This window comes from Podarcis raffonei, chromosome 13 (assembly GCF_027172205.1).
Source record: "Podarcis raffonei isolate rPodRaf1 chromosome 13, rPodRaf1.pri, whole genome shotgun sequence".
In the NCBI taxonomy this organism is placed as follows: domain Eukaryota; kingdom Metazoa; phylum Chordata; class Lepidosauria; order Squamata; family Lacertidae; genus Podarcis; species Podarcis raffonei.
In genome coordinates, this window is record NC_070614.1 from 400,414 (window position 1) to 426,821 (window position 26,408).

A 26,408-nucleotide genomic window follows, 5' to 3' on the forward strand; every position below is an offset into this window, starting at 1 on the left:
TGTGTTGGTTACTTCAAGGCTGGATTACTGCAATGAGCTCTTGATCTGGAAGCTTGCACTTGATGCAGAACTGTACTCTTTTCAGCACCTGTTAAAAATATTTTTGTTTAAACAAGTCTACCCAGTTATGTGGAATGTGATGTGTGGTTTAATCTGTCTTTAGTATAAAGTAAAGGGACCCCTGACCATTAGGTCCAGTCATGACCGACTCTGGGGTTGCGGCACTCATCTCACTTTATTGGCTGAGGGAGCCGGCATACAGCTTCCGGGTCATGTGGCCAGCATGACAAAGCTGCTTCTGGCGAACCAGAGCAGCGCACGGAAATGCCGTTTACCTTCCCGCTGGAAAGTAATTTATCTACTTGCACTTTGACGTGCTTCTGAACTGCTAGGTTGGCAGGAGCAGGGACCGAGCAACGGGAGCTCACCCCGTTGCGGGGATTCGAACCGCCGACCTTCAGATCGGCAAGTCCTAGGCTCTGTGGTTTAACCCACAGTGCCACCCGCATCCCTGTCTTTAGTATACTGCCAATTGAATAGTTTAAATAGTTGTTTTTACTAATACTTTTATTGATTTTCTTCATTTTGTGAAATGCTTTAAGGTTTTTTTACAATCAAGCTGTGCATAAAATTAACAAAATAAATAAATTTAACAAAATAAATAAATAAAATTTCATCTGCACTGTTTTCCCCCGGCAGATGCCAGTGCTGGCCCACCAATCATTGTTGGCCCGGTATTGGGCACAGAAAACTTATTTTGGGTGGATACGTACTTAGGCAAGGAAGCTGCCAAACCTGAAGCACAAAACATTCCCACACAAGACCATGTGCACAAGGAAATTTTTGCATAGAGTGATGTTTGGATACTCTACAATAAAGGCAGCAATGCGGTAAATTTATTTCTACGGAAGAAAATTCCCAACAGGCCCAGATAAAGCCCAGTGGCAAGGAATGTAGATCTAAAGCAAACATATGTGCATCTGAGAGAATTAGAAAGCCACAGGCTTAATCCCCTTGGGAAACACTGCAAAAGGGTTTACCCAAGAACTTTTGCCTTCTGTCAAACTGTTTGGCTAACCAGTTACCCAAAAGCATACTGGTAGAACAGGTCTCCATCATATAGATGAAAAATAACACATACCTTAAAATTAGCTTTTAAAATCAGTTCCACAACTATTTTAAACTCTCACACACAGGAGAGGAGGGACTTCTCAATATATTCTTTACCACCACATTTTTGTGAGGAAAGCCTCTGTGGCCAGACCCTGAGCCTGATGAGGCCTGTTCTAAGTGGAATTTCTACCACTGGGAAAATATATTTTACCAGTACTGTAAGCCCAGTGACAACACCTTGATGGAGATCCTGCTCATGGAAAGTCCCCAGTACTCTGCTTTTATGTAGCAGCAAAGAGACCCCACCTGCACACAAACACACCTTTGCTCCGCAGCCTGCCCAACTGCCTCAGGCTCACATCCCAGAGACCTAAGTATCCCACTTCTCATCCTTCCCAAGGCCCAGCATCCTACTAAATGAATAAACTGGGTTATGCTAAATGTGGCGAGGTAGACTATGGGGTGTGCACCTGTGTCTTACTGTGAGTTACAAAACCCCTCACAAAACTCCAACAAGGAGCTACACTCACTCCATTTATTGTAGGAATACATTTACTCCCCCTGCAACAATTGTTTCTGGAGGCAACCCTGTTTCAACTCCGGTCACATAATTTTCCCCAGAGTTCTTGTCTTTAGGAGACATTGAACAGCCTCAGAAAGAGATCCTTTTCTAAGCAGCAAATACTGTTAGCGTTCTCCAGACGGCTGACTCACACATTCAATGGGTGGAGGTGGATCTCCCTTGCAAGTCACAAAAGCAGGACAACCTAATCCATAAGACACCATCAGTATGCAACCACTTTTTAAAAATAACCACAGCCTGAAAACACAAAGCACATACTATTAGTTTTGTGAAGTGTCAAAGAAGAAATAAGGCTGTAGGAATATTGTACATACTAGGAGAGGATATATTGATTAAATATTATCCTTCCTAACTCATGCTAGTGAGTCATACAGCAGAGTTCATTCCCCAATACAGTGGTGCCCCGCAAGACGAAATTAATCTGTTCTGCGGGTGTCTTCGTCTTGCAGGGATTTTCGTCTTGTGGAGCACCGCTATCAGCGGATCAGCTGATAAGTGGTAATTGACAGATAAGCGGCTTAGCGGCTTTTAGCGGATTAGCGGCAATTTGCAGATAAGCGGCTTAGCGGCTTTCAGAAAAGGGGAAAAAAACGGAAGACCCCGAAAATTTTTTCGTTTTGCAAGACAACCCCATAGAAAAATTCATCTTGCGAAGTGGAAAAAATATCGGAAAGCCCTTTCGTCTTGCGCGTTTTTCGTTTAGCGGGGCATTCGTCTAGCGGGGTACCACTGTATATAGCAGGAAGCTAGTTGGTAGATTCATCTGAATCTCTATATTTAAGCAATCCAATCTGGCTTTGTTCAGATTGGATTTTGTTCCTGGTAAGACCCCTTTTATCCCTTCTAAAAAGAATAAAGACACAAGAAGCTTCTTTTAAAAGTAACAAGAAGTTTACACACATTCAGTTCACAGTTGGATCCCTGAAGGCAGGCTTTACAGTGTGGCTTACATCCTTGTAAGGATGGTCCCATGTGCCGCTGGCAGAGAGCCAGCAATGCAGTCCAAGAGAAGAAATGGCACCAGAAGAGAGTCAAAAAGAGAAAGATGACTGCATGACTGGACCTTTTGTAGGGTCTGCAAGGGTCACACCCACCTACCTGGTCAAATGCAGGGGGAGGATGTTCCAGACCAGGTGGAACAGGAAGTTCAGCTGGCTGGATCAACACCCCCTGTCTGTGTCCACTCTAGGCAATCAGGAAGTGATGTACTTAGCTGCTTATGTTACATCCCATAAAGCCGACACAACCTTAAAATATATTTGGCATTTGCTGATGGATTTATGGACAGACTTGGCTTTATTTGCTACAAAATACAAATATTTGTTGGGGGAATAGTGTGATTTCCCCCTCTGGGTCTTATCAAGATCAGTACATATAGTTTTCTAGGGCAGAATCATCAGGAGGTGTTGCTTGTGTTGACACAGTCACCATAAAACTCTGCTTTATCTTTCATTTACTGGGATCCTTTCTATACTGCAACCCACCCCAATTCAGTTCTTTCACATAACCACCTTTATGGGCTGAAACTTGGCCTGTTGTTGTTGTTTAGTCGTTTAGTCATGTCCGACTCTTCGTGACCCCATGGACGCCATGGGCACGCCAGGCACTTCTGTCTTCCACTGCCTCCCACAGTTTGATCAAACTCATGCTGGTAGCTTCAATAACACCATCCAACCATCTCATCCTCTGTCGTCCCCTTCTCCTTGTGCCCTCCATTTTCCCAACATCAGGGTCTTTTCCAGGGAGTCTTTTCTTCTCATGAGGTGGCCACAGTATTGGAGCCTCAGCTTCACGATCTGTCCTTCCAGTGACAGGGCTGATTTCCTTCCAGCACTCAGGGCTGATTTCCTTAATAATGGATAGGTTTGATCTTCTTGCAGTCCATGGGACTCTCAAGAGTCTCCTCTAGCACCATAATTCAAAAGCATCAATTCTTTGGCGATTAGCCTTCTTTATGGTCCAGCTCTCACTTCCATACATCACTACTGGGAAAACCATGGTTTTAACTATAGGGACCTTTGTTGGCAAGGTGATGTCTCTGCTTTTTAAGATGCTGTCTAGGTTTGTCATTGCTTTTCTTCCAAGAAGCAGGCGTCTTTTAATTTTGTGACTGCTGTCACCATCTGCAGTGATCATGGAGCCCAAGAAAGTAAAATCTCTTACTGCCTCCATTTCTTCCCCTTCTATTTGCCAGGAGGTGATGGGACCAGTGGCCATGATCTTCGTTTTTTTGATGTTGAGCTTCAGACCATATTTTGCGCTCTCCGCTTTCACCCTCAATAAAAGGTTCTTTAATTCCTCCTCACTTTCTGCCATCAAGGGACCCCTCTGAAACACACACACACCCTCTAACTGATCTCCAGAAACTGGAGGAGAGGGAGAAATGGCAACACATCGCAAAGGGAGAAAATTATTCTGTGCCAAGCCATTTGCTCTGGGCCATCCTTTCCAAAGCTTTGAGACCACAGATAAGCAAACCAGCTAACAAGAAACAGAGACTAACCCGGGGGTCGGCAACCAAAGTCCCATGGGCCACAAGCAGCCCACAGGGGTTGTTTTACCAGCCTATGAGCCGTCCCTGAACTGAGCCGCCTGCTCGGCGAGCCCCCACGTGCTGCGCTAAACTGGTGCAGCATGGCGCGGGGGCTAGCTTACGCAGTGCCGGAAATCACGTCTGCGCAGACGCCGGTAATAGCAGGCATGCGCACTCACACGTGCCCGTGGTCCAGCCCACAGAGAGGGCTCCAAGGCAGTGAACCAGCTCAGGCAAGGTAAGCCTTGCTGACCCCTGGACTAACCCATCTCACTGGCTTATCAGCATTCCCCTCTTAGGAGTCCTTGATCAAGTAATACCATTTGTATGGCTTGATGTTTTCAACATGGCAAATATAATTCCTGCTGCCTAATTTTAAACTGCTTAGAAACCCAATATGGGTCAAGGAGTTCAAATAAGACTTTTTTTAAACGAGGACAGGCAAAAGAAAACAACGCTTCAAAACCAGAAGCCCCGTGCCATCCAGCTCATCCTGTGGCAAACAGGAAGTGGAGAAGAGCAACAAGTTAAAGGTGGTTCATTGACTCAAGATAGAACTGCACTCTCATCCCAGAGCTGGGGGCCTCAGAGGAAGCAGAACGCACTGGGACATAATAAACAGAAGCTTAATTGCAGATAAAAATAGGGTTTTAGATAAATGCACTGACTTCAAATTTTCCCACTTCCTATTTTATTTAACAAGGGACTCCTCCCACCCCCAAGGAGGCAAGGAGAGCAAGCTGATTTTGGCTGGCATCAAAATACAGCAGAGAGGGGTGAAGAATGATCCAGTGATCTGACCCAATGGGTGCACAATAATCCCCCAGGAAGTTCTGCTGCATAGTCAGCACTGAAATCAACCTATGCAAGAGCCCTCCTGTTCATTTTCAGTTGTGCAGAAGAGCATCAGGGGCAACTGGTGCATGTTTTAAAAAGATATCAGCTAGACCTCAGGAAGTACCAGTCTGAGGCATTGATAACTGTCTCCTCCTCGTTTAGGCAGCAATTTCTTATCAATTTTCTTTTTACGTTTGTCCTTATAACAGTGGTGACTGGCACCCATTAGGATTGGCAGAGTAGGGTGGGACTTCTGGGGAGTGTCATGGTGTTGGAATTTCAGTTCCCACAAACTGCGGAGAAACAGCTACATTGTTTACATCATGTGATGTTACTCAGCGTGAGAAAGGAAGTCTGAGCCAGTTCTCAGACAGTCCTGAGTGTAACTGGGGTGGAGTTTCAGTGAGTTCTTCCGCTTCTGGATTGAAGCAGCGTTGAGTCGCAGACTCTGATGCTGGACTCCTCAGGGAGAGCAGACATGTGTGTTTGTGTGTACAGTCGAATAAAGTAGCTGGAGACTACAGACTGCAATGACATCACCTTGCCGACAAAGGTCTGTATAGTTAAAGCTATTGTTTTCCCAGTAGTGATGTATGGAAGTGAGAGCTGAACCATAAAGAAGGCTAATTGTCGAAGAATTGATGCTTTTGAATTATGGTGCTGGAAGAGACTCTTGAGAGTCTCACAGACTGCAAGAAGATCAAACCTATCCATTCAGGAAATCAGCCCTGAGTGCTCACTGGAAGGACAGATCCTGAAGCTGAGGCTCCAATATTTTGGCCACCTCGTGAGAAGAGAAGACTCCCTGGAAAAGACCCTGATGTTTGGAAAGATGGAGTGTACAAGGAGAAGGGGATGACAGAGGACAAGATAGTTGGGCAGTGTTCTCGAAGCTACTAACATGAGTTTGACAAAACTGCAGGAGGCAGTGGAAGACAGGAGTGCCTGGCGTGCTCCGGTCCATGGGGTCATGAAGAGTCGGACACGACTAAACAACTAAACAACAACAACATTCTTCTAGAAAGGTCTACCTGAACAAGAACGTCAAATACATGGGGTAGGCTTTGCTATTAAAAACCATCTTGTGAAGCTCTTGTCAGAAATCCCTACCCACATTAATGAACGACTTACGCACCAACACTGGATGCTGATGAAGACATTAAAGATTTTTTTTTACTCTTGGCTGGATATCATCCTATCAGAGACACCTAAGGAGGAATCCTGGGTGAATTTAATGCAGGAGTTGGGCAAGATTTCTATCTGTGGCCTGGGACTATTAGGAAAGAAGGAATTGGCAACAGCAACCAGAATGGAATCTTACTTTTGACGATATGTGCAGTGCACAACTTTGTAATTACCAAGACACTCTTTTGACAAAGAAATAAATTTAAAACACTGGCGCCTCTTAGATTATGTAATCGTCCTAGCTGAAGATGGCCGTGATGTGCTCCTTACCAGAACTATGACGAGTGCTAACAACTGCTGGACAGATCACTGATTAATACGTTCCATGTTGGCCATCAAGATTTTACCTCAATGCAGGCTTCAAGGAAGGAAACCACGGCGCAAAATGAACACTCAAGCCCTTCAAGATCCTATTAAGCAGGATTGCTTCCAAACGACTGTTAAGGACCATCTGCTTTCGGAGTTCCCTGATAACATCGAGGAACACTGGACCAAGTTAAAAACATCCATTACTGCAGCCTGTGAACAAACTATTGGATACCAAACCAAGAAACACCAGGACCAGTTTGATGAGAATGACAGTGAGATTGAACTCATTACAGTGGTACCTCAGGTTACATACGCTTCAGGTTACAGACTCCGCTAACCCAGAAATATTACCTCAGGTTAAGAACTCTGCTTCAGGATGAGAACAGAAAACGTGCTTTGGCGGCGCAACTGAAAAGAAAGACAAAAACTAAATACAATCACAAATCTGGAAGTGGAAGGAAAAGACATACATAATCCAATTGAGATCAGAAATTGCTTCCAGAAATATTTTAAACAACTTTATGCACAAGGGCCACAGAACGAAATGGATATAGACCGATTTTTGAAAACAAATGGATTACAAAAAATTTCACAAGAAAGTAAACTTATGCTGAACTGTAAGATAACCGACCAGGAGATAGAAGGTGCCATTCTAAGTATGCAAGTGGGCAAGTCTCCAGGACCGGATGGATTGTCTTCCTGCTACTACAGACTGTTGAAAGAGTGGCTATTGCAACCACTGAAGGAAGTTTGTAATGAAATTTTGGAGGGGAAAAGGGCTCCAGAATCGTGGAAAGAGGCCTACATTACACTGATACCAAAAACAGAGACTGAAAAGACTCAACTTAGGAACTACCGCCCCATATCCCTATTAAATGTGGATTACAAAATCTTTGCAGACATTTTAGCTAAGAGACTGAAAAAAGTACTGATTGAGGAGATTCATAAGGACCAGGCGGACTTTCTCCCGGGCAGACATTTGTCGGACAATTTAAGGAACATAATCGACATTTTGGAGAAGTTAGAAGTGAATATAAACACTAAGGCAGTTTTGATATTTGTGGACGCGGAGAAAGCCTTTGACAACATTTCTTGGAGCTTTATGAAAAAGAACCTACAGGGTATGGGGGTAGGCCATGGTTTTGAGAATGGTATTGGTGCAATATATTCAGAACAAACGGCCAAACTAATTGTAAATAATGTGGTTACAGAACAGTTTAAGATAGAAAAAGGGACACGACAGGGATGCCCAATTTCCCCTCTGCTTTTTATCTCGGTACTGGAGGTTTTGCTGAACATGATTAGAAGGGACCGGATGGTTAAAGGTATACAGGTCGGAGCCAAACAGTTTAAATTAAGAGCGTTTGCAGATGATCTAGTTTTGACACTACAGGAGCCAGAATCTAGTACTAAAAGAGTTTTAGAACTAATTCAAGAATTTGGTCAGGTGGCAGGATTTAAATTGAACAAGTTAAAAACTAAAGTTCTTGAGAAAAATTTAACACCGATAGAGAGAGAAAAGTTCCAAAATGAAACAGGCCTGACTGTGGTTAAGAAAGTGAAATATTTGGGGATTAATATGACAGCTAAAAATGGGAATTTGTTCAAAGACAACTATGAAAAATGTTGGGCTGAAGTGAAAAAAGATTTAGAAATTTGGTCAAATTTGAAGCTTTTCTTGTTGGGTCGAATTGCAGCTATAAAGATGAATGTATTGCCTAAAATGTTGTTTTTGTTTCAAACTTTGCAAATTTTGGACAAAATGGATTGTTTCAAGAAGTGGCAGAAAGACATTTCTAAATTTGTCTGGCAGGGCAAGAAGCCTAGAATAAAATTTAAGATATTAACTGATGTAAAAGAAAGAGGTGGATTTGCCCTGCCAGACCTGAAACTTTACTATGAATCAGCAGCATTTTGCTGGTTGAAAGACTGGCTGCTTCTTGAGAACACAGACATTTTGGATCTTGAAGGTTTTAACAATGTTTTTGGGTGGCATGCATATTTGTGGTACGACAAGGTGAAAGCACACAAGGCTTTTAAAAATCATATTGTCAGGAGAGCACTGTTTAATGTTTGGACTAGATACAAAGATCTATTGGAAAATAAAACTCCAAGGTGGTTGTCACCAATGGAGGCTGTAATGAAATTTTGGAAGGGAAAAGAGCGCCAGAATCGTGGAAAGAGGCTTATATTACACTAATACCAAAAACAGAGACTGAAAAGACTCAACTTAGGAACTACCGTCCCATATCCTTATTAAATGTGGACTACAAAATCTTTGCTGATATTTTGGCTAAGAGATTGAAAAAAGTATTGATTGAAGAGATTCATAAGGACCAAGCGGGCTTTCTACCAGGAAGACATTTATCTGATAGTACTAAAAGAGTTTTAGAATTAATTCAAGAATTTGGTCAGGTAGCAGGGTTCAAATTGAACAAGTTAAAAACTAAGGTTCTTGAGAAAAACTTAACACCGATTGAAAGAGAGAAGTTTCAGAATGAAACAGGACTGACTGTGGTTAAGAAAGTGAAATACTTGGGGAGGCTAAGGCTCAGAAAAAACTTAACATGGAGGCCAAATGGCCAAAATATTGGGAAATTTTGGAGCAAGAAGGGGACAGATTGAAATTACAGAGTTTTGAGAAATTAAAAGATAAAGTGCGAGACTGGCTTCACTATTATCAGATAATGGAGGCTTACAATTTGGATAAGAAAGTTGGCTTCCAGGTGGAAAAATCTAAATTGGAAACAGAACTGTTAGAACCCAAAACTAAGACTTTGTCAAAAATGTATAATTTGCTGCTGAAATGGAATACTCAGGATGAGACGGTTAAATCTGCTATGATTAAATGGGCACAAGATGTTGGACATAACATTATGTTTGCTGACTGGGAACAGTTATGGACCACAGGTATGAAGTTTACGGCATGTAATGCCTTAAGAGAGAATATTATGAAAATGATATACAGGTGGTACATGACCCCAGTCAAGCTTGCAAAAATCTATCATTTGCCCGATAATAAATGTTGGAAATGTAAGGAAACTGAAGGTACATTCTTTCACCTTTGGTGGACGTGCCCTAAGATTAAGGCTTTCTGGGAAATGATATATAATGAATTGAAAAAGGTATTTAAATATACCTTCTTGAAGAAACCAGAGGTCTTTCTCTTGGGCATGGTCGGCCAGTTGGTGTTAAAAAAGGATAGAACTTTCTTTATGTATGCTACAACAGCAGCAAGAATAATTATTGCAAAGTATTGGAAGACGCAAGATTTACCCACTCTGGAAGAATGGCAGATGAAGATGATCTACTGTATGGGATTGGCAGAAATGACTGGCAGAATCCGTGACCAGGGAGAAGAGTCGGCGGAAGAAGACTGGAAGAAATTTAAGGACTATTTACAGAAATATTGTAAAATTAAAGAATGTTGAATGATGTTGGATTGAAATTAAGGGGTTTCCAGCTGCAATGTTTTGAAATAAGGATTTGCTGAGTAAATAATTTGAATTGGAATAAAAGAAGGGGAGGTATGAGCAGGTCAGGGAAATATGTCATTGAAAATTAAGTACTGTGAACGGTATGTGTTTTTAAACTTTTTTGCTTTTTTCTTTTTGTTTGTATAAAATTGGAAATTTAATAAATATCTTTAAAAAAAAAAAAAAGTGTTCTTCAAGTGTTCTTCAAGATAGTCAAATGTTCAATGCAGAGTAATACCCAGTTGTTCCTCCCTCTGCTAGGCAATGTGCTTTCAGTCTTCAGTTCGGGCATTTCAAGTTCATTCATTTTTCTTTCAGAACAAAAAGCTCAAAAGAGGTTCTCCGGTAATTGTTATAGATAAACATCAACCATAGCATTCCTTCAGCCCCACATCACAACTTTATCTCCAATGTTAAGAAACATTCAGTCCTTGTTCCTTATTCACTCAAAAGTTTCTTCATTGTGTTTAATAATAAATTATTATTTATACCCCACCCACCTCGCTGGGTTTCCCCAGCCACTCTGGGCAGCTTACAGCACATAAAAAATTGTAAAACATTAGACATAAAATAATTATGATTACAATTACAATTTATTATTTATACCCCTCCCACCTGGCTGGGTTTCCCCAGCCACTCTGGGCAGCTGCCAACAGAATATTAAAAATAGAATCAAACAATAAAAATTTCCCGATACAGAGATGCCTTCAAATATCTTCTAAAAGTCAGATAGCTGTTTATTTCCTTGACATCTGATGGGAGGGTATTCCACAGGGCAGGCGCCACTACCGAGAAGGCCCTCTGCCTGGTTCCCTGTCGTCTTCTTTTGCAATCACTCATAGCCGAGTAAGATTGTTTTCCATAAACACAGTTTTAACAGTGGGTTCGTAAGTGACTGTGGAGGCCAATTCTGGATCCACACGTCCTTCCACAGTGGGGACATAGATTTCCGGGTGGGACTTGATCATGGTGAGAGTTTACCAAGCATGCCTTCCTCTTAGCACACTTCTCCCTTTCATCCTGAGTTCGAGCGTCTTCAAAGCCCATGACACCTTTGGTAAAAGCTGTTCTCCAGTTGGAGCACTTGCAGGCCAGAGTTTCCCAGTTGTCAGTATTTATACTACATTTTTTTTTTTTTTAGATTTGCCTTGAGAGAGCCTTTAAACTTCTTTTGTTGACCACCAGCATTACACTTTCCATTTTTAAGTTCTGAATAGAGTAGTTGCTTTGGAAGACAATAATCAGGCATCTGAACAACATGACCAGTATAATGAAGTTGATGTTGAAAATTCAACGTTTCGACCCTCGTGATCTTTGCTTCCAGTACACTGGCTTTAGTTCACCTGTCTTCCCAAGTGCTGTGTAAAATTTTTCGGAGACACCGTTGATGGAATCTTTTGAGGAGCTGGAGATGGCATTTATAAATGGTCCATGTTTCACAAGTGTACAGTAAGGTTGGTAGTACAATAGCTTTGTAAACAAGGAGTTTGGTTTCCCTGTGAATGTCCCAGTGCTCAAACACTCTGCACTTCAGTTGGGTGAAAGCTGCACTCACAGAGCTCAGGCGATGCTGGATTTCGGCATCAATGGTGGGCCCTTGTGGAAGGATAACTGCCCAGGTAGAAGTGATTGACATTTTCCAGCATTGCACCATTGAGTTGGATTTGTGGTGCTGCAGAGGGATTGTTTTGTGCTTGTTGGTGCAGCACTTTGGTTTTTTGGATATTGAGCAATAGGCCAAGCTTTTCATAAGCTTCTGCAAAGATATTTAGGATGGTTTGGAGGTCTTCCTCTGAGTGTGCACACACTACATTGTCATCAGCATACTGAAGCTCTAGGACTAAAGTTACAGTAACCTTACTCTGTGCTTTCAGCCTGCTTGATTAAAGAGCTTTCCATCTGTTCGATATATGATTTCTACACAGGAGCGGAGTTTCCCTTCAACAAAGTGTAGGATCGTAGCAATGAAAATAATGAATAGTGTTGGGGCAATAACACAACCCTGTTTAACACCTGATCCCACTACAAATGGTTCACTTTGAGAGCCATTGTTATCTGTGATTGTTGCCATCATATTATCATGGAGGAACCAAATGATGTTCTCAAATTTATCTGGGCAGCCAATTTTCAGAAGGACAGTCCACAGGGCATTATGATTTACAGTGTCGAAGGCCTTAGTTAGGTAAATAAATGCCATATACAGGGGTTGGTTTTGCTCTCTGCACTTTTCTTGAAGCTGTTGAGCAGTGAAAATCATGTCCACTGTCCTCCTAGAAGGTCTAAAACCATTTGGGGATTCAGGGAGGACTGCATTGGATATTGTTAAGAGATGGTTTGCTAAGATGCTTGCAAGAAATTTGCCAGCCGCAGCTAATAAAGAGATGCCTCAATAGTTTCCGCAATCCATTCTGTCACCTTTTTTAAAGAGATTGATAATTTTGGCATCCCTAAAGTCTGCTGGGATCTCCTCTCTCTCCCAGATTTTTTCGATGAGCTTGTGAAGTTGTGCAAGTTCTATTCCTCCCACTTTGAAGACTTTGGCAGGTATCCCGTCAGGTCTGCTGGCTTTAGTGTTTTTCATTTGGTTAACAGCTGTTCACAACTCACCCAGATTTGGAGATACTGCAAGCTCATCTCTAATTTGTTTTTGTGGGATTTGTGAGAGGACATCAACAGCTACAGGGGAGTTGCGGTTAAGGAGTTGCTGGTAATGTTCTTTCCAGAGCAGTGCAATAGATTCTTTATCTTTTAGAAGTGTGGTACCATCTGTTGATTGTAGGGGGCATATGCCATGATTTATTGGCCCATAGATGGTCTTTGTAGCCACAAAGAAACTCTGTGCATCATGAGTGTTGAATAAGTGCTGGATCTCTTGACCTTTTTTATAAAAAAAAACCCCAGGTGTTCTTTAGTTCTCTTGTTCTTCTTTGAACCTCAGCCTTAGCGTTGCCATAGGTTTTTTTCTTAGGGGCACAGTTTCTATCTCTTTGCCAGACCTGAAAGGCCTTCCTTTTCTTGTCAATACAGTGGTACCTCAGGTTAAGTACTTAATTCGTTCCGGAGGTCCGTACTTAACCTGAAACTGTTCTTAACCTGAAGCACCACTTTAGCTAATGGGGCCTGTTGCTGCTGCCGCGCCGCCAAAGCACGTTTTCTGTTCTCTCTCTTTTTTTTAAAGAATATTTATTGAATTTTCCAATTTTTTAAACAAACAAGCAAAACAAAACAAACAAAAACATAAAAAAGACATAAAATTCATAAACCATACTTTTAAATAACAAATTTCTCAGACCTCCTCATACTTCTCCTTCTTGTATCCCAATTGAAGTTATTTGTTCAGCAAATCCTTCATTTAAAGCATTACAGCTTATAACATTACCTTATCAAACCCTTTTTTTCTTCTCATTTATGTTCCTTTATATCATTACAGCTAGAAACCTCTCAATTTCAATCCAACACCATCTAACTTTCTTTAATTTTACAATATTTCTGTAAATAGTCCTTAAATTTTTTCCAATCTTCTTCTGCCGACTCTTCTCCCTGATCACGGATTCTGCTCGTCATTTCTGCCAGTCCCATACAGTCAATCAGTTTCATCTGCCATTCTTCCAGAGTGGGTAGATCTTGCGTCTTCCAATACTTTGCGATGAGTATTCTTGCTGCTGTTGTAGCATACATAAAAAAAGTTCTGTCCTTCTTTGGCACCACTTGGCCGGCCATGCCCAAGAGAAAGGCCTCTGGTTTCTTCAAGAAGGTATATTTAAATACCTTTTTCAATTCATTATATATCATTTCCCAGAAAGCCTTAATCCTGGGGCACGTCCACCAAAGGTGAAAGAAAGTACCTTCATTTTCCTTACATTTCCAACATTTGTTGTCGGGCAAATGATAGATTTTTGCAAGCTTGACTGGGGTCATGTACCACCTGTATATCATTTTCATGATATTCTCTCTAAAGGCATTACATGCCGTAAATTTAATCCCGGTGGTCCACAACTGTTCCCAGTCAGCAAACATGATATTATGTCCAACGTCTTGTGCCCATTTAATCATTACAGATTTAACCGTCTCATCCTGAGTATTCCATTTCAGCAGCAAGTTATACATTTTTGACAAAGTCTTAGTTTTGGATTCTAGCAATTCTGTTTCCAATTTAGATTTTTCCACCTGGAAGCCAACTTTCTTGTCCAAATTGTAAACCTCCATTATCTGATAATAATGAAGCCAATTTCGCACTTTATCTTTCAGTTTCTCAAAACTCTGCAGTTTCAGTCTGTCCCCTTCTTGTTCCAAAATTTCCCAGTATTTTGGCCATTTGGCCTCCATTTTAAGTTTTCTCTGAGCCTTAGCCTCCCCAAGTATTTCACTTTCTTAACCACAGTCAGTCCTGTTTCATTCTGAAACTTCTCTCTTTCAATCGGTGTTAAGTTTTTCTCAAGAACCTTAGTTTTTAACTTGTTCAATTTGAACCCTGCTACCTGACCAAATTCTTGAATTAATTCTAAAACTCTTTTAGTACTATCAGATAAATGTCTTCCTGGTAGAAAGCCCGCTTGGTCCTTATGAATCTCTTCAATCAATACTTTTTTCAATCTCTTAGCCAAAATATCAGCAAAGATTTTGTAGTCCACATTTAATAAGGATATGGGACGGTAGTTCCTAAGTTGAGTCTTTTCAGTCTCTGTTTTTGGTATTAGTGTAATATAAGCCTCTTTCCACGATTCTGGCGCTCTTTTCCCTTCCAAAATTTCATTACAGACTTCCTTCAAAGGTTGTAATAACCACTCTTTCAAAGATCTGTAGTATCTGGAAGTCAACCCATCCGGTCCTGGAGCCTTGCCTAGTTGCATATTTTGAATGGCACCTTCTATCTCCTGGTCAGATATTTTGCAATTCAACATTAGTTTGCTTTCTTGTGAAATTTTTTGTAATCCATTTGTTTTCAAAAAGCGTTCAATGTCCATTTCATTCTGTGGCCCTTGTGCATATAATTGTTTGAAGTATTTCTGGAAGCAATTTCTAATCTCAGTTGGATTGTGTATATCTTTTCCTTCTACTTCCAAATTTGTGATGGTATTTAGTTTTTGTCTTTTTTTCAGTTGCCAAGCCAGTAGTTTCCCACATTTATTCGCTGATTCAAATGTCTTTTGTCTCATTTGTTTAATTTTCCATTCTATTTCCTGATTCATCAATTCCATATATTGTACTTGATATAGCTTTATTTCTTTCAAGATCTCCTGTGACTTTGGCTTTACTCTCAGTTTTTTCTCTCCTTCTTTTATTTTCTCCAAAATTTTATCCTTTTTCTCATTTCGGCTTCTCTTTTTTATTGCATTCTGTTGAATCAAGAACCCTCTCATCACAGCTTTACTTGCATCCCAGATTACTCTTTTTTCAACATTAGTAGTCATATTTATTTCAGAATAATCTCTCAAAGTTTTTTGGGCCTTTTTATATACTTCTTTGTCTCTAAATAAAGTGTCATTCATCCTCCATCTAAAGGAACCGGGTGTCATTTGCTTCATCTCCATCTTTACAGCGTTATGGTCTGAGCAGGTTTTAGGGCAGATTTCCACTTTCTTTATCTTTGGTGCCATTCCTCTAGTAATCCAAATTTGGTCAATTCTAGTCCAGGTCATCTTAGCTTCAGAGAAGAAAGTTCCCTCTCTCCCCAGGGGGTTCTTAGTTCTCCAGATGTCAATCAAGTCCATATTGTCAGTCAATTCAAAGAAAGTTTTTGGTAGTATACCATCTTTGGTGACTACCTGTTTTTGTGCCTTATCCATATTTGTAGATACAACTCCATTCATGTCCCCCATCAAGATTATATTATAGTCCATATAGTCCAAAAGAACCTCATGCAACTTCTTAAAGAATTCAGATTTCCCCTCGTTCGGTGCATACACCCCTACAATCAAAAATTTCTCTCCTTGAAATTGAATTTCAATAGCCAAATATCTTCCTTGTTCATCTTTAAAAATTAGTTTCGGTGAAAATTTCTCCTTTGCATATATCACCACTCCTCTCTTTTTGACCTCGTCAGACGAAATAAATTCTTGTCCCAATCTCTTATTGATAAGTATTTTCCTGTGTAACCTCATTACATGTGTTTCCTGTAGACAAATCAAGTCCAATTGTTCTTTTCTTAATATATGAAAAACACCTTTTCTCTTTCGAGGGGAGTTAAGTCCATTACAATTCCAACTTAGAAGTTGCAGAGCCATGATGAATTACTTATTCTTCCCTCCGACTGCACCGAGTTGTTGTTCTTCTTCTGTTGGTGGTGTGTCTTTCCCTGGGTCAAAAAGTCCGAATGATAAATTTGCTATGTCTACAATTCCTTTTCCTGATGCAGTTGGTTCCTCTCCAGCTTCCACTTCCTTCTGTAAGTCCTCCTCGTGATCTTTCAAAAATTTGTCTTTATCATTCACTGTCCTTATTCTTATTTTTCTTCCTTTGTATTTGAAAGATAGACCTTGGGGAAATTCCCACCTGAAGAGTATTCTGTTTCTTCTCAGTAAAACAACAAGATCTCTGTAATAGGCCCTTACATCCAAAATATATTTGGGTATATCCTTGAAGATCTCCACAAATGAATCTTCAATTTCTAAAGTTCTTTGATAGTGCAGATTTAAAATTTTGTCTCTTTCTTCTTTTGTTCTTAAGGTAATCAAACAATCTCTTTCTTTGTTCTTTCTTTGTCTTCTACCAAGCCTAAATGCACTCACTATCTTAAACTCTTCCTTCCCCAGGTCCTGTTGCCAAAAATCTACAAATTCCTTTGTGAGGAAGTCTGCCAAGTTGTCTTTCTCACTTTCCGGTACTGCTCTGAGTCTTAAATTCCTCTCTTTCCCTTGTAATTCAATCATAAAGGTAAAGGTAAAGGTACCCCTGCCCGTACGGGCCAGTCTTGACAGACTCTGGGGTTGTGTGCCCATCTCACTCAAGAGGCCGGGGGCCAGCGCTGTCCGCAGACACTTCCGGGTCACGTGGCCAGCGTGACATCGCTGCTCTGGCGAGCCAGAGCCGCACACGGAAACGCCGTTTACCTTCCCGCTGGTAAGCGGTCCCTATTTATCTACTTGCACCCGGGGGTGCTTTCAAACTGCTAGGTTGGCAGGCGCTGGGACCGAGCAGCAGGAGCGCACCCCGCCGCGGGGATTCGAACCGCCGACCTTTTGATCGGCAAGCCCTAGGCACTGAGGCTTTTACCCACAGCGCCACCCGCGTTCAATCATAGACAGTGTCAAATCAGGATCCTCAAGTTTCTTATATACCGGTGGTATCTTCTCTTGGACAGCGGTTGCAATTTCCTTAGCTTCCTCAGCTAACTTCCGAGTTGAGGCCGATTCCTCCAACAATTTTTCAATAGACTGTGTATTAGAATTCACCTTCTTTCCCAGTTCATTTATACTTGTAGTGTTCAAATCAATTTTTGCTGAGGCCTCAGCTACTTGTTTATTTGTCTCTGCAACCTGTTTAGCTAAGTTTTCCAAAGATGCATTAATTTTACCAAGTGCCTGGGCCAATAAGTCTTCTGATGACATAGCTTTTGGCTTAACTTGCGAAGCAGCAGCTCCTACTATGCCGGCTGCTCCGGATGTTGAAGCCCTTCTCTGATGTGTAGTGTCAATCTTGTATTGTCTACCAGACCTGGTAGTCTTTTCCTGTGTCAGCTCTATCTTCCCTTTCTCATTTGCCATAGCACTCCCATACAAAATCCAAGGTCAGTCTCACGCCTGGTAACTTTGTTTTGAAAAGGAATTTTCCAGGCTAAGTTGCTTAGTGGCTTAATAGTTGTTACAACATAATCTCCTCTAGGGGGACACACTTCCAACTTCACTTGCAACTTTTAAAACAAATATAGTCCTTATAAGTCCCCATTATCCCTTAAAAGCCACAATTTCAATGTCCTTAAAAGTTACTTTTTGGTCCAGATCAGTTCAAAAAACAATGTATCTTTTCACAGAGTAACAGTGTTCTTTACCCTTAACGTGCTGACAGTTCTTCCCAGTAATCAGCTTCCCCTGTCATAGGCAGTCCGTTCCCAGATTTTAGAGGCAGCAGATATAACTTTACTTCCCTCTTTCCTTGCAGGTAAATAATGCTCAAATTTCTCCCCTCCACTCCTGCAAACAGGAGGGGGATTGCTTTTTTGGTGTTGGATTTTGAGTCTTTAAAGAACATCTTTCAAAGTTACAGCTTTACAGTCCCTTTGCTTTGATCTATTTACAAGCCGGAAAGGCAGACTTCCTGTTTATGCCTTTCCCGTTTCGGTGCCATATTTACTCAATTTTTCTCCGATTATTTTGCTTACTCCTACTCACGGGTAGTTGCTTTAAATTCCAATTGCCCAGAAAGAAATCAGCGCTCTCCGACCATGGCTTGCGGCTTCACTCCGCGAAGAGGATAGACGACTCTCAGCTCCGCACCGCTCACCCCCGTTCCGTTCGGAAGCCTTTAAAAAGACTCCTTCGCAGCAGGGGGGGGGGCGCAAATGGAGCCCGCCGAGTCTCCGAGTTCACAGGCTTCACCGCCTGTGATTTCTTCGGGTCCCCGCTTTGCCGCAGCGGCCAGACCCAGTCCTCGCAGAGCCGGATCCCTCCGGAGCTCAGAGGGAACCCGCCATTAGTCGCTGGCCGGAAGTCCACTTGAAGAACACTTTTATACAGTATAGCCAACAGAGGGATAGTAGGAAGTCCTTTTTCTGATTTGTTTCTTCTTTTTTAATTTTTTATTATCTCCTTTAATATCCTTATCTCTTGCCTCTCTTTCCTTTCCTTTTCCTTTTTCCTTTTCTTGTTTTCTCTTTTTGCTGAGTTTCCGTTTCTGTCTTGTTCTGTTCTGTCTTTTTGCATTTTGCGTTGTCCCCTACTTAGATCTAAGGAGGGGTTAACATGCAGATTGCTGTTTAGATATTGAAGGACTCTGTGTGAGAGGCTCGGAAGTGAGTATCTCCCAGGTGGGAGGATGAGAGAAGAAAGGGAAATTCCTAGGTGAGAGTTGGGAGGGATCACCTTTCTCTGTGTGGGACAAGATTTACACGTGAAAGAGGACTGTGTATTCTCTCTCTCTCACTTAGTTTGTTCTTTTATTACAATGTATTATCAAAAGTCTTAATGAAAGTCTTTTTTAAAAAAAGTACTGGCAGGGTAGAGTACAAGGAGGTCAACAGCAAGTGGAGCCACAACCAATGAGGGGCAGAGCCAACACCTTTTTTTGTCCCCCTCTGCTGAGTTCTTCAAAGGCAACCCTAAGATGGAAGAAGCTAACTTCCAGCACCACCCACTGTGCAGGTTGTACGTAAGGAGGGAGGCAGGCAGTGGCTTACTGAGGGTAGCCAAGGTTGGTGGGGCAGTGTCCCATTTGTCCTAACGGACCTATGTCTCCAATATCCCCCTTTTGCAAACAGGAAGCTGCAGGGGTCCGCTCTTGCTAAGCCAGGCACTTAAAGTGAAGACACCAGGTAAAGGTAAAGGGGACCCCTGACCATTAGATCCAGTCGTGACCGACTCTGGGGTTGCGGCGCTCATTTTGCTTTATTGGCCAAGGGAGCCGGCGTACAGCTTCCGGGTCATGTGGCCAGCATGACTAAGCCGCTTCTGGAGAACCAGAGCAGCGCACGGAAACACCGTTTACCTTCCCGCCGGAGCGGTACCTATTTATCTACTTGCACTTTGACGTGCTTTTGAACTGCTAGGTTGGCGGGAAAAGTTAAGATGCCAACTACTTTTCAATTCTTTAACTGGGAAAGCTACAGAAATTAATTTTTTTCTATGCCATCTTGAGCAGCTTCAAAGACAGTTGACAATTGTTATAATTGCAGAATTTTGGCAATACACATGCTAACATTTTGATGGCAAAATTTTGGTTACCAGGCTCTGATGAGATTTCTCGCGGCAGCCTCCTTTGTCAGAGCAGACTCCATCAGAAAAAAGACACTGAAGAGCTCAAGATCACCAAGGGCAGACCAAGAGCAGCCTCTGCGAGGCCTCCCGGCTGCTGCTGCACGACAGCTCTTTATTTGGTGGTGTTTCTGTGCATATTTGACCAATGCTAGGCAACAATGCATGGATTATTCAGAAGGTGTGATGCGTCAGGGAGACAGAAACACTAACAAGAGTTTTGCTTTGACAGGGCAGGATGGGCTCGTTCTCCAGAGCAACACACCTGGCATTCTGTTCCAACAATCCGTCATGGAGCTGGGCAAGGAAGGAGGGTGCTTTATGGGCCTGCTAGCAAGGAATGTTCCCTTCAACTTTCCGTGTGCAAAACCTGACCTGCTTGGTGGGAAGGGCTACACCTCTGTGGCAGAGCACATCCTAGTCAGGCAATGGGCCTCCAGGTTCAATCTCCATCTCCAGAGAGGCTTCGGGAGCCCCAGGTTTCTTGAGCTCAGTCTGCCCTGCAGGGCTTCGCTTGCACGCTCTCTCTCTCCCTTTCTTGCTCTGTGAATGAGCCCCAATTCGCCTTCCCTGCTTCTCTCTCTCTCTCTCTCTCTCTCTCTCTCTCTCTCTGTGTGTGTGTGTGTGTTTTCAGATGTTTCTTCAGAATAAAAGGGGGGGGAAACACCCAGTGTTTGTTGTGTGTGCCTTTCTTTGGGGAAGAAGCAGCCCACAGGTTTCTTACTAACCCAGTCTACGCTGCCAGCCTCAGGTTAACTCTGCCAGTCTTCAGCTCTCCCCTCCCCTGACGCAAACAGGAGGGAAATACGCTCTTGAGATGCTTGTTGGCTTGCAAGTTGCTTCAAAGAACCCCCCCCCCCGCTTTGCATTTGAGCCTCTTCTGGGTCTCCCCCCACCTCCTTATGCTGCCCATTTTCTCCTAGATGGCTACGCCAAGAGTGGACACTTACAAATGCCCTCGGATGGGGTGGAAGGCGCATTAGGCATCCTTCCCAATGTTGAAGGAGCTTGCAAATAAGTTTATGGCTATTCCAAGAACAAGTGTGCAATCTGAAAGTGTGTTCAGCTCGGCTGGCAATGTTCTTCAAATACAAAGGGCATCTCTATTGCCAGAAAACGCCAAAATTTCCCTTGCAAAAAATATAAATTGCGTTTAATAGTTTTTGTTCTGTAAAATTTCATCCATGCTTTCCGGTTTGGCCTGGTTTATAAAAGAAATGCAAATTTTCTTGGCAATAAAAATATAAATTTATCCATTCCATTCTTTCTATTTTGGCCTTGTTTAGAAAAGAAAATTAACAAACAATCAAATAACTGGTGTTGTGCGATGTATACATTCAACTAAGACTCGATAGTGAATTATATTTGAATATCTAAAAGTGTGACATTGAATTTGCTTTTTTCTTGTTTAGTAATGTAATTAAATGTTTAGGGAACCTTTGGTATCTAGCTTCTAATTACTTCCACAGCTTTAATTTTAGAGAAAATGTGCTATTATCGGTACAGTAGTACTATAACATAACAGTTGTAACAATACGTTAAGTAAAATTTTATCAGTTTTAGAGTTAGAGCCATAAGTAATAGCAGTTGCCAGGACCATGTTCACCTCTACATAGCTCCAGCCTTATTTCAGATATTGTGATATACTGAAATTTCACAATATTTAACTGGTTACATATTGTGATGTTGAAAACCAGGTATCACCCAGCCCTAGTAACTGGAGAAGGAAGGGTTTTATATATTTAAATGCCATGGCTTTTGGCAGGGAAGAGTTAGAGTTAGAAGTTTCCAGTTTCCCAGAGGGAGAGTGTTTTCCCCAAGGGCGAGAGGAGAGCAGTGAATCTAACAGGAACAACAGGGAGGGACCAGCTGTTCCCAGGAAAGGCAAGGGTTCTAGCTCAGATTGGGAGGAGGGGAACTACAAGCCAGCTCTAGCCAGGAGGTTAGAAAAAAGAGGGGGAAAGCGAAGGGAAGGGTGCCTTCGCCATTTTGAGGGTGGCTGGTCACGGAGAAGCAGAGCTCAGAAGGTATCTGAAATAAGTGACTCTGAGGAAGAATAGTTAAAGAGAAGGATCGTTTAAAAGTTTGTTTGTTAATTCACAATAAAAAGTTATAAAAGATCAAGAAGCGTTTGTGTGGTGATCTGAAGAGGACAATGACCAGTCCTGACAAGCCTTACTCCCAAAATCCTAAGAATTATTGCAAGGCTGAAAGTGATCACGAGAGAGAGAGAGAGAGAGAGCGAGAGAGAGAGAGAGAGAACGAACTACAGTTCACAGGGCTCTCTAGGGAAATGGAAGCAACCGTTCTAGTCTGTGATGTAAATATTCCCTCAATTCTCTATCCTGCACCATGGGAGTTAAAGAAATGAGGTGAAGGAAAATTGTGAGCCATCTCATTTTTGTGGCACCTCCTGGGGTGCCAGAGTAATGCTCAGAAGACCGTGAGCATGCATAGGAATGTCCCAAGGAAGATATCCCAGAACCTATTGTAAGTCATAGGCTTGCTCCTAGATGTAACCAGGTATACTGAAAGCAACTACCATAAATTTATTTTTAAAGACTCCAACGCTGGCTGGGGCTGGTGAGAGTTGGAGTCCAACAACAGCTACTCAAGGTTCCCCACACCTGCTCTAGAAGATAAGCCTGTTAGCCCTACAAGTGAGTAAAGCTGAAAAGCAGCTGGAGTTAACAATGGACAGCTAAAACCATCTGCTTATGAACCTTTCCCCAAAACAGCTGGACACACACTTTCTGATGCCAATAGTGATTATAATGATAATGATGATTAATAATTTTATTTATTTATTTATCGTCCATCTGGCTGGGTTTCCCCAGCCACTCTAGGCGGCTCCCAATAGAATATTAAAAACATGATAAAACATCAAACAGCAAAAACTTCCCTAAACAGGGCTGTCTTCAGATGTCTTCTAAAAGTCATGTAGTTGTTTATTTCCTCGACATCTGATGGGAGGGCGTTCCACAGGGTGGGTGCCACTACTGAGAAGGCCCTCTGCCTGGTTCCCTCTAACCTCAATTCTCACAGTGAGGGGACCAGAAGGCCCTCAGAGCTGGACCTCAGTGTCCGGGCTGAATGATGGGGGTGGAAACACTCCTTCAGGTATACTGGGCTGAGGCCGTTTAGGGCTTTAAAGGTCAGCACCAACACTTTGAATGGTGCTTAAAAACGTAATGGGAGCCAATGTAGGTCATAGAATCATAGAATCATAGAATCATAGAGTTGGAAGAGACCACAAGGGCCATTGAGTCCAACCCCCTGCCAAGCAGGAAACACCATCAGAGCACTCCTGACATATGGTTGTCAAGCCTCTGCTTAAAGACCTCCAAAGAAGGAGACTCCACCACACTTCTTGGCAGCAAATTCCACTGTCGAACAGCTCTTACTGTCAGGAAGTTCTTCCTAATGTTTAGGTGGAATCTTCTTTCTTGTAGTTTGGATCCATTGCTCCGTGTCCGCTTCTCTGGAGCAGCAGAAAACAACCTTTCTCCCTCCTCTATGTGACATCCTTTTATATATTTGAACATGGCTATCATATCACCCCTTAACCTCCTCTTCTCCAGGCTAAACATGCCCAGCTCCCTTAGCCGTTCCTCATAAGGCATCGTTTCCAGGCCTTTGACCATTTTGGTTGCCCTCCTCTGGACACGTTCCAGTTTGTCAATGTCCTTCTTGAACTGTGGTGCCCAGAACTGGACACAGTACTCCAGGTGAGGTCTGACCAGAGCAGAATACAGTGGCACTATTACTTCCCTTGATCTAGATGCTATACTCCTATTGATGCAGCCCAGAATTGCATTGGCTTTTTTAGCTGCCGCGTCACACTGTTGGCTCATGTCAAGTTTGTGGTCAACCAAGACTCCTAGATCCTTTTCACATGTAGTGCTCTCAAGCCAGGTGTCACCCATCTTGTATTTGTGCCTCTCATTTTTTTTGCCCAAGTGCAATACTTTACATTTCTCCCTGTTAAAATTCATCTTGTTTGTTTTGGCCCAGTTCTCTAATCTGTCTTTCAGGACCAGTGTTATTCTGAATTAGTTGTAGTTTCTGGGTCACCATCAAATGTAGTCCCAGGTAGAGCGCATTGCAGTAGTCCAAGCGGGAGATAACTTCTGACAAGAGCCTCACAAGATAATTTTTAATAGCAAAGCCTACCTGTGCTGGTCCCGGGGGGAGGGTGTTACCATGCGGCGAGGTCTAAGTCCGGTCCTGGGTCGAGGGTCTGGGGGCTGTCCGTCAAGGGCAAGGTGGGGTCCAAGGCAAGAAGCCGGGCATGGTCAGGAACTCCGGAAGAGCAGGTCTGGGTACGGCAGGAACAGGTTTCCAGCGATGTTGCTCCCGCAACCTGGGACTGGGCTGACTGGCCTTTATCTGCTCTAAGGCATAGGGCAGCCCCGGTCCACAGGTGACTCGCCTCTCCTGGCCTGGAGGCGAGTACTCCTCCTGAGAGAACTCTGCAGCTCAGGAGAGGCTGGAGGGTTACTGGACCCAGGGGCAGCTTCACCTTCCCCTGACAGGGCTGGGAGAGGAGCACCTGCAGGCAATGGGTCCTCAATCACCTCCGGAGCCAGAGTGGATTCATCTGGTGTCTGCTCCTGAGGATCCGGCACAGGTGTGGGCCCTTCAGATTCAAGCCCCTGCCCTGGCTCAGCCGGCCCTGGAGGCGGGGACTTCTGTGCAGGCTGGGATTCCTCAGGTTCAGCCTCTGAATCAGATTCCCAGGCCATCACACTACCACATCTAAGGGACATGGGTGGCGCTGTGGTCTAAAACCACAGAGCCTAGGGCTTGCCAATCAGAAGGTCGGCGGTTTGAATCCCCACGATGGGTTGAGCTCCCGTTGCTTGGTCCCTGCTCCTGCCAACCTAGCCATTCGAAAGCACAAAGTGCAAGTAGATAAATAGGTACCGCTCCGGCGGGAAGGTAAACGGCATTTCCATGCGCTGCTCTGGTTTCGCCAGAAGCAACTTAGTCATGCTGGCCACATGACCCGGAAGCTGTATGCCGGCTCCCTCAGCCAGTAAATCAAGATGCGCACCCCAGAGTCGTCCGCGATTGAACTTAACGGTCAGAGGTTCCTTTACCTTTTTACCCCATGTATTTGATGTTCTTGTTCAGGTACATCTTTCAAGAAAAATGTGTAGCCTCCTTTTTATTCCTTCAGTAGTCCCTCACCTGATCTTTGAGTTTCTTGAAGCGCTGCAAGATCAATGTTAAAACGTCACAGCTGTCTTGCAATGATGGCAAGTTCTGCGTTCGGGATGCTTATTATCTGTGTTATCCGACAAAGTCCATATATTCCCTGTTCTAAACTTCAATTTTCTTTTACGACTACTGGGTGGTCAGGGGAAAAGGGAGGCAGACTAGGTTTAGGGCACCTAGGTTTAGGGCACCACTCACCACGACAATGTGAGTGATCCAATGTGATCCAGCGAGTGAGTGCTTCCCTGTAACCTCGCTTCTCGCAGTGAGGGAACCAGCAGAAGGCCCTCAGAACTGGACCTCATTGTCTGGGCTGAACGATGGGGGTGGAGACAATCCTTCAGGTATACTGGGCCGAAGCCGTTTAGGGCTTTAAAGGTCAGCACCAACACTTTGAATTGTGCTTGGAAATGTACTGGGAGATCTTTCAGGACCAGTGTTATATGGTCTTGGTGGCTACTTCCAGTCACCAGTCTAGCTGCCACATTCTGGATTAGTTGTAGTATTTGGGTCACCTTGAAAGGTAGCCCCATGCAGAGTGCATTGCAGTAGTCCAAGCAGGAGATAACTAGAGTATGCACCACTCTGGCAAGACAGTCCATGGGCAGATAGGATCTCAGCCTGCGTACCAGATGGAACTGGTAGATAGCTTCCCTGGACACAGAATTGACCTGTGCTTCCATGGACAGCTGTGAGTCCAATATGACTCCCAGGCTGCACACCTGGTCCTTCAGGGGCACAGATACCCCATTCAGGACCAAGGAGTCCCCCACAGCTGCCTGCCCCCTGTCCCCCCAAAACAGCACTTCTGCCTTGTCAGGAATCAACCTCAGTCCGTTAGCTGCCATCCATCTTCCAATTGCCTCCAGACACTCACACAGGACCTTCACTGCCCTCACTGGTTCTGATTTAAAAGAGAGGTACAGCTGGGTATCATCCACACACTGATGAACACTCAACCCAAACCCCCTAATGATCACTCCCAGCGGCTTCATATAGATGTTAAAAAACATGGGGGAGAGGACGGAACCCTAAGGCACCCCACAAGTGAGAGCCTAGGGGTCTGAACACTCATCCCCCCCCCCACTTTCTGGACACAGCCCAGGAGGAAGGAGCGGAACCACTGTATAACAGTGCCGCCAGCTCCTCTATTTTTTTTTTTATAATATTTTTTATTACGTTTCTTTCCAAATTTTATACATTACAAACAAATAAGGAGTTTACAAGAAACCATTTTTTTTTTTTTT

The 26,408-nt window shown here is 43.2% G+C and overlaps 1 protein-coding gene across 4 annotated transcripts in view; it reads right to left on the bottom strand.

Annotated features, from left to right (window-relative positions):
- LOC128400774 (beta-adrenergic receptor kinase 2) overlaps positions 1-26,408 on the bottom strand; it is a 146,036-nt gene that overhangs the window by 70,358 nt on the left and 49,270 nt on the right. Inside the window, exon 2 of one of the 4 annotated variants that reach the window (XM_053363255.1) lies at positions 25,044-25,158. The exons of the other annotated variants lie outside the window; for them this stretch is intronic. The gene's annotated coding sequence lies outside the window, so the exon portion shown is untranslated. The remainder of the gene's footprint in view (positions 1-25,043; positions 25,159-26,408) is intronic. 4 annotated transcript variants of the gene reach the window in all.